Here is a 9,682-nt window from a genome sequence, read left to right as displayed (position 1 = left end):
AAAATTTTGGTAACAGGATTTTCATATTTCGGAGGTTACAAGTTGGAAAAAGATTTACGAAGATCGGGTGAAGGTATTTTGAAAATTTTGGGTTATTTTAAGCAACAATGTTGCGATGTAATGAAATCTATTGTTTTTAAATACAGTTGTTGACTATTATTAGGGCGTATGTTCTTGGAAATTCAAAATGTTCATGTGTGAAGCTATTGCTGACGAGTGAGATATGAATGGTAGAGTATTGTAAGACCCAAATATTATCCTTGTATATAAGCGATGTTACGATACTCGAAGCGGGGTTTTGTTGTATATATTTAAAACATGGAAGAATTCTGAACTGGAGGAGTCGCGCGCCACGCCATCTGTCTGCGACAGATTCCCCTTTTCTTTTAATTAGATATTTTGAGGGCATTTTGGTAAAACTACTTTGGGACCCGAATTTAATGCCTTAGATCAGTTTGGGAGCCTCATTCACACCATTCACAACCACCTTTTCATCTTCCATTCAAGTTTAGAGAGAGAGAGGAGGTTCTAGAGTGAGAAAACTCCATTAAAGGAAGAAGGAAGTCGAATCGAGTCTTGGTGCGAGTTCTAAAGTCATTCATCTAGTCGCTAGCTTCGTGGTGATTGTGTTGGTAAGTTATAAAACCCAATTTCTTACTTTAATTGTGTTTAAGGGTTAGTGTTGCACACAAAACCCATTTGCTAGTAAATTTGGGGGTTTTGGGTGAATTTGGGTCATGTAGATTCAAAGATGACCAATTAGGGTTTTCAAAGTATTAAATTATGTTTATAAGCCTAAATTGGTTAGTTAATGTACTAGCACACTTATATATATGTAAATGGGTGTAATGACCTTGAAATGGGTCAAATGGGTCTTTAATGACCTAAGTGGTCTTGCTATTGTGAAATTGAGTTAACCTCGTGATTTAAGAATGTAATAAGACCATAATTGGCTAGAGTTAGGGTTTTTGGTGAAGTTAACCCATTATTAGGGCTAATGGTGCAAAATGGGTTGAAATTGCACTTTGGGTCAAAATGGCTTTAGAATGGTGAAAGAATTGGTTGACCAACTTGAGTTGAGTTTAATAATATGTATAACGTGATTAGGTACATTACATTGAGGTTTCGCAAGCTCGGGTATCTTTTCACAAGACTTTGAGGTGAGTGGAATAATTATATGCGTAGGTATATAATGTATCTATTTGTTGTAGCGTGAAATGTGTAGTGTCGAGGTGTTAAGACACCACGTTTCACATGAAGAGTGTAGCATCGAGGTGTTAAGATGCCACTCGGGTGTAGCATCGAGGTGTTAAGATGCCACCTAGGAGTGTAGTGCCGAGGTGTTAAGACACCACTCCGTAAAATATGAGTGAAGCATCGAGGTGTTAAGATGCCACTCGGGGTGAAGTACCGAGGTGTTAAGGTGCCACCCTAGGGGTTAGTGGTGCGAGGTGTTAAGTGCCCTAACGGATGTTATGAACACCGATAGCGTTTTCTCGAGCGCCGTTCCCTTGTACGATTGGTTAACCATGGTTATTTGTGTTGTATGCATATTATATTATTCGAGTTATATTTATATGCGGTTGTTATGCTAGTTTGTGGTATTGGTGAATTATAGCTTGTTATTGTGACGATAAGCTAATTGTGTTTGCTAGCATGTTTGCGATATTGTGTAAGTGTATGCAAGTAGGTATAATTATATATTTATTCGTATAATTATTGCATTCACTAAGCTTTGCTTACCCTCTCGTTGTTTACCATTTTTATAGGTTCGGTTGTGCACAAGGGTAAGGGCATCGTTTTGGATTAGAGATCCCGTCGTTGACTAGGGGACGCTTTTGGATGTGTTGACTTTTGGGAGTTTGACCGAGACGTGGGTAGTTTAATCCCAAACGCCATGCTCATAGTGTAGTTTGGTACTTAAACTTTTTGGTGGTCGAAACTCTTAAATTGTATTAAACTTGTATTTTGGGTCGTGTGGGCCCCGCTTGTAAAACATCATTTTTATGTTTGAATCGTGATAGTTTTACATATTTGAATGTGTGGTTAAAAGCGTGTCGTCTAAAAATGTCAGGAACTAGTCGATCTTTTTCGCATTTGAAACTTTCCGGACAGGCCTGAATGGCGCGCCGCGCGGCCATCCTGGCTCGCCGCGCCACTTCTCTGTACAGCAATTTTTTTTATTTTGTATTTTCACGTGGTTTGGTCGCGGGTTGGTTTGGGTTGTTACAAGTGGTATCAAAGCATGGTCTAAGGGATTTAGGTGACTTGAGATATGCGCCTAGACTTAGACTTTTTGTTTGTGCGTTATGCGGCACTTGTAGGACTTTGGGTCGGATTGGGATTGGTTAGTGCATAGGTTTATGTAAACTAATCATGCGCTATTTGTTGTGTATGTTTAGCGAGCATCGAGCGAGATGGACGTTGTACTAGCAAGTTAGTGCGACGTGCTCGCGTAGTAATGACTAGCTACCATTATTACGGGTGCAAATCGTGTCAAACAAGTAATGTACGACGATTGTCGAGCGAGATAGGATAGTGTGGTATATATGTACGTACGTATGTGTTGTGTCTTTTCGTTTCGTTGCTTAACCTCTTCCGTTTTATAGAATGAAGATGAGAAACGGACCCGATCATGATAACGGAAGTACAAGCGAGGACGCCGAGTTTTTGGCCAAGGTTGAGGCCGTCTTTAAAAAGTTAAAAGCGGATTTTCTTACGGACGTCCGAAAGGTCTTCCAAGATTCGGTCGATGGGCAAGTGACCGATTTGATAAATGAACGAATGAAGGCCACTATCGAAGAGGCCCTTGATGCTAGAAACATTTATCCTCGCGGTGAAGGAAGGCGGGACTTCCATTATAAGAATTTCAAGGACGCTCAACCCCCGATGTTTAATGGGGTGCGAGATCCTTTGAAGAGTACATGTTGGATCTCCGATATCGAGGGAGCTTTCCGTACCGCGGAATGCCCTCCCGAGAAGAAAACAAGGTATGGTTCAAGCATGTTGCGGGAGGAAGCTAAGTTGTGGTGGGACGATAAGATCAACTTATATGGCGAAGAACAATGTATGGGCTTGACATGTGTAACGACTCGGATTTTTCCGATCGTTTTACACTTATAAGATTAATATTTACATAAATTAAACCTTACCAACATGATAAGCAATCTAAATTGTTGAGACTTATGTTTTTGAAAAGAGTTTTACACAACGTTTGACCGTCCAATTTGACCGATGATATCACGAACTATATAACATACGATAATTATACGTTTGTGTATATATATGTATTTTTATATATTTAACATGATCTAAGAATGTTTTAACATCTCATTGTGTACTAATAACAATGAGTTATAAGTATATTTTGAGACTACTAACTTAAGTTTTCAAAACGATAACTATATGTGACGTTCTTCGACTTAAATACTTAAAACTTATAATGCTTATACATGTATCGTATAGATATATATTTTATCACTTTTAAAGGATTTATATACATAAAACAATATAAGTATATTTACAAAAGATAGCTATATTTGAATCCTCGTTCCGTTTTCTCAAGATTTTTATACGTATATCTAGGGTATATGTACCCGTATCATACCCAGCTTCTATACGTATTTACTATTGGTATATACACATCACAATCACTTTATTAGCAGCCATGAGTCAGCCAATTTTGGATCTTAGCATGCATGATTAATCAATTTGGCATATTACAAGACTTTTGCACAATATTACAAATTTATACATCTTTTCACCACCATTTATACTCCATTCCATTTTCATTTTTACTACACATTTTCTCTAACCAAAAACACACTCTTAGGAACCTTAAGTGTTCTTCACAATCTCAGCAAATAACCATGAAGATCTAGCTTCAAAAACAACCCTTAATCATCATAAGAAAATCCATTCAAGAACACTTCAAAAATCCTTCCAAGTAAACAAGTTTACTTCCAACCTTTCAATCCAACTCCACCACTCTTTTGATTCTAGGATTTTTCTAATCTCTTACAGTAACTTTATCCAAGTAACTTGAGGTAGTAACCTTATTCATAATCTTATTCAATTCATATTCATATAGCTATCTTATTTTGTGGTATAAAATTTTAACAACAAGAACATAGTTTGAATGATTTCAAACTTGTTCGCAAACTAAATAGATCCTTCTAACTTGACTTTTAAAATACTTCAAGACCTGTAATATATTATAATGATATGCTAACTTAACAAGATATAACTTGGTTTTACAAAGAACACCTTAAAAACTGAATCTACGTCGTCGGAGTGCAACCGGGGGCTGTTTTGGGTTGGATAAATAAAAACTATCTTGAACTTTGAATTGGAAGTTCATGTTCTGGAAAAATGATATTTCTTATGAATATGTTAACAAATAAAAATTTCATGGTTTAACTCAAAGTGTAAGTATTTTTAGAAAAATGATCATTAAATGTTGTTTTTATGATGGAAAATGATCACTTTCATAAGTTTCACCAAAGTTTGACCTATAATCTGTGATTTTGAATACAAACTAAGGTATTATCATTTCATATTCTTAAAATTTTACTCAATCCAAGGAAGTGGCAAGTTGAACCAACAAAAACGGAGTTGTAATGAAGAAACTACGACTAAAACAAGATCGGGTATCCGAAGCTAGTTTAGCTACGAAAATATTTGGAGAAAAATTAAATTAATCATATATTTTCTAATTAATATGATATTTCATATATATTTACTTATGATTTGATTTTATATATTTCAGGACCACCCGTAAACAACACGAGAAGATTAATCATAAGACCTCATGATTGTACGCAACACGTCATTTGACAACACGGTACTTTATGTACGCAACACGTCACTTGACAACATGGTACCATGGGTAGAGATTAATTCTGATCAATACGAATACGATGGGGTCTTTATTTATTTTATTTAAGCAACTAATTGTGGACCACTAACATCGGACTGCTAACTACGGACTAAGAAAATATTAAAAGTATTAAAAGTATATATATATATATATATATATATATATATATATATATATATATATATATATATATATATATATATATATATATATGTAACGATTACTTGAAAAGAAAATATGTTGATATATTATATATATGGTTAGGTTTGTGATATCAATCGGAGACCAAGTCGTGTTTATTACCTTCAAGGCAAAACGTGAGTATATAGTCCCACTTTTAAACTCTAAATATTTCGGGATGAGAATACATGCATTTTATGATTTACGTTATGGACACAAGTGATTAAAAATATATATTCTACGTTGAGTTGTACCATTGGCATACTTCCCTGTAACTTGGTAACTACTATTTACATGAGGTATTGTAAACGCGAATCCTGTTGATAGATCTATCGGGCCTGACAACCCCAACCGGACTGGACGACCAGTATTCAACGGTTGCACAGTACTTCGTTTCGGTGACTACACTTGGTACGGTGTAGCAAGATTTCATAATAAAGGGAATATGCGACGTTGATTAAATGTTAAGTATGGTTATCAAGTGCTCAACAACTTAGAATATTTTTATTAAAACGTTTATATATGAAATCTTGTGGTCTATATTTATAACGCTGCCAGCATTAAACCTATATCTCACCAACTTTATGTTGACGTTTTAAGCATGTTTATTCTCAGGTGATAACTAAAAGCTTCCGCTGCAACATGTTGAATTTAAGCAAGATCTTGAGTATGCATATTTGTGTCAAAAATAAAACTGCATATCGAAGGATTTGTAATGTAAAATATGTTGGAAGTCGTATTGTTATTATCACATGTAAAGTTTGTAAGTCTAAGATTATCGCTAAACGATAATCATTATTAAGTTGTTTAAACCTTGTATTTGTAATAAAAGCTATGGTTTGTATTGTAAAAACGAATGCAGTTTTTGAAAAATGTCGCATATAGAGGTCAATACCTCGCGATGAAATCATATGTTATTGTATTCGTCCTTATGGTTAAGGTCGGGTTATGACATGTGGTATCAGATCGTTGGTCTTAGAGAACTAGAAAATTTGCATTAGTGTGTCTTATCGAGTTTGTTAGGATGCATTAGTGAGTCTGGACTTTGACCGTGTTTGATTTCGAAAACTATTGCTTATCCTTGTTGGTTAAAAAAAATTAATATGTAAATATTATGTGGTACTAACATGCTAGTTGTTATGTGATATATGTCTGGCTTAGAACTTGTTATCACATTCAGCGACTCCGAACCAGAATCTTCAGATGGTGTTCCAGTCATTAACCTGTCCGATGATGAAAACGATACCTTTGGGGAAGACTCACAATTTTTGGATGAATCAATTGAAGAGGAACCGGAAAGTGATCCTGAGGAGGAAGAAATACAGGAAATTACGAAAGACAAGTTTGAAAGAGGAAAGAAACGAAAGGCTACTGAATTGGAAAATCCAAATCCCAAGTTTAGTGAGGATGTTGTGGCACCAACTCTATCAAACACTTCCACCCCTATTCCCGCTATTCCTATTAGTTCTCTCCCGGCATCCAGTTCTTCAGCCCCTCCGCCAAAATGCAGGGAGACAGTCAAGATAACCTATAAGCGATTTCTTTGAACACAAATGTTTTGGGTTAAATGATGCGCTGTTGTTTTAAACAATGGGATCATATAACGTTTTGTATAATATTACTAGTGTGGTTTGCTTAATGTTTGATGTAAGATAAGCATATGTAAAATAGTGAAGTGTGAAATGCAATAATTTACCATGGTTGAGTATTATTTGGGTGATAGTAATTGATTTCTGTACTAAGCTATTAAGTATGAACTTTAACGGGTAGGTACTACCCTAGATATAATTATAAAACGCTAATAAGAAGAAAAGGCTTTTATAATAATAACTGGTTCATATTATTAATAAGCTACGATGTACTGTAAATACATACTACATCTATAATATTCCATGTGAATAATTATTATTTTTCATTCTTATTGAAGATTATGGCGCGATTGAACCGAATGACGGAACAAGAAATCCAGGAACTCATCAATCAGCGAGTGAATGACAGAATGTTATGGGTCGAGGCTGCAAGAGGTGCTGCAGTTAACCCAAATCCTCGTGTGGGATGCACTTACAAAACTTTTCAAGGTTGCAAGCCCTCATCATTCAGTGGAACAGAAGGACCAGTCGGTTTAACCCGGTGGATCGAAAAGATTGAGTCTGTGTTTAAAATCAGTGGTTGTATTGAGAAGGACATGACCAAGTATGCAACGTGCACCTTACAAGATAGTGCACTCACGTGGTGAAAAAGCTATGTGAAGGCCGTAGGAGGAGATGTAGCTTATGATACTCCCTGGGAAGAATTCAAAACAATGCTAATCAACGAATATTATCCAATGAACGAGGTTAGGAAGTTGGAAGCTAAATTACGAAGCCTGAAAGTTGTTGGTACAGAACTCACCAACTACAATCAGCAATTCATGAAATTAGCTTTGCTATGTCCCGAATTGGTACCAACCGAAGAACGAAAGATTGAACTGTACAAAGATGGTTTGCCTAAAAAGGTCAAGGCAAATGTTACAGCATCCAAACCCAAGACTATTCACGAAGCTATCACCATGGCGAACGAGTTGATGGACCAGATTATTCTGGATAAGAACCCCGATGTCAAGACATCGGGAAACAAAAGAAAGTGGGAAGGTAATCATCAACAATCCAACAAGAAACAAGAAACCACGCAAGGTGAGGGTAGCGGTTCGAACTCAGGTTACAAAGGACGAAATCCTTTATGTAACAGATGCCACAAACATCACTCTGGTTATTGTAATGTGGTGTGCAACAATTGTAATCGAAAAGGTCATCTTGCTGAAGATTGTAGGGTTCCTGCTACAAACACAAACGGTACCATAACTCCTGCCACCAATGCAAATAGAACTGCCTTGGCCACTGTTACTTGTTATGGGTGTAGGAAACAGGGTCATTATAAGAGTCAGTGCCCGAATCAAGAGAAGAATAACGGATCTGCACGTGGAAGAGCATTTGTTATTAATGCTAGAGAGGCGTATGAAGACCGGAGCTTGTTACGGGTACGTTTACCATTAATAACTTATCCGCATCTATTATATTTGATACTGGTGCCGATAGAAGTTACGTGTGTAGAGACTTTCACGCTAAATTGAATTGTTCATCATTACCTCTAGATGCTAAGTACATGATTGAGTTAGCTAATGGTAAACTAATTAAAGCCGATAAAATTTGCAGTGATTGTAAAATAAATTTAGCCGGAGAAACATTTAAGATTGATTTGATACCCGTAGAATTAGGAAGTTTTGATGTAATAGTCGGCATGGACTGGATGTCCAAAATAGGAGCTGAATTTGTGTGCGCCAAGAAGGCAATTCGCATTCCTCGTAAGGATAAAACGCCAGTAATGATTTATGGAGAGAAAGGTAACTCAAAGCTAAAACTCATTAGTTGTTTGAAAGCTCAAAAGTGCTTAAAGAAAGGGTGCTATGCTATCTTAGCACATGTTAATAAGGTCGAAACGAAGGAAAAAGTGAGGAGCATCAACGACGTGCCTGTGGCAAGAGATTTTCCCGATGTTTTTCTGGAAGAATTACCGGGACTACCTCCTTTCAGGTCTGTAGAATTTCAAATAGATCTTGTACCAGGAGCTGCACCGGTTGCCCGTGCTCCATATAGACTTGCACCGTCTGAATTAAAAGAACTTCAGAGCCAGTTAAAAGAATTACTGGACCGGGGATTCATACGACCAAGTACTTCACCGTGGGGAGCTCCAATTTTATTTGTTAAGAAGAAAGATGGATCTTTTAGGATGTGTATAGATTATCGTGAATTAAATAAGTTAACTATCAAGAATCGGTATCCATTACCGAGAATTGACGACTTATTTGATCAATTGCAAGGATCATGTGTGTACTCGAAAATCGACCTCAGATCGGGCTATCATCAATTACGTGTCAAAGAAGAAGACATTCCGAAAACAGCTTTTCGGACACGTTATGGTCATTACGAATTTTTGGTTATGCCGTTTGGATTGACAAATGCGCCAGCTGTATTCATGGACCTCATGAATCGAGTTTGTAGTCCGTATTTAGATAAGTTTGTTATCGTTTTCATTGACGATATTCTTATCTATTCCAAGAGTGAACAAGAGCATGAACATCATTTAAGGTTGATATTAGCGCTGTTAAGAAAAGAACAACTATATGCTAAATTTTCTAAGTGTGCATTTTGGTTGAAAGAAGTGCAATTTCTTGGCCACGTTGTTAGTAGCAAAGGAATTCAGGTTGATCCAGCTAAAATTGAGGCCATTGAAAAATGGGAGACTCCTAAGACACCAACGCAGATACGCCAATTTTTGGGTTTAGCTGGTTATTATAGAAAGTTTATTCAAGATTTTTCCCGAATAGCTAAACCATTAACAGCGTTAACGCAAAAAGGGAAGAAGTACGAATGGACTTCTGAGCAGGATAGTGCATTTCAATTACTGAAGAAGAAGTTGACTACGGCGCCTATTTTATCGTTACCTGAAGGGAACGATTATTTTGAGATATATTGTGACGCTTCGCGACAAGGTTTTGGTTGCGTCCTTATGCAACGAAAGAAAGTTATTGCATACGCATCTCGACAATTGAAGATTCACGAGCGGAATTATACGACGCATGATTTA

Source organism: Rutidosis leptorrhynchoides, chromosome 2 (assembly GCF_046630445.1).
Source record: "Rutidosis leptorrhynchoides isolate AG116_Rl617_1_P2 chromosome 2, CSIRO_AGI_Rlap_v1, whole genome shotgun sequence".
NCBI classification, from domain to species: Eukaryota; Viridiplantae; Streptophyta; class Magnoliopsida; order Asterales; family Asteraceae; genus Rutidosis; species Rutidosis leptorrhynchoides.
The sequence above is the reverse complement of the archived record's forward strand: the minus strand, read 5'-3'. Positions refer to the sequence as shown.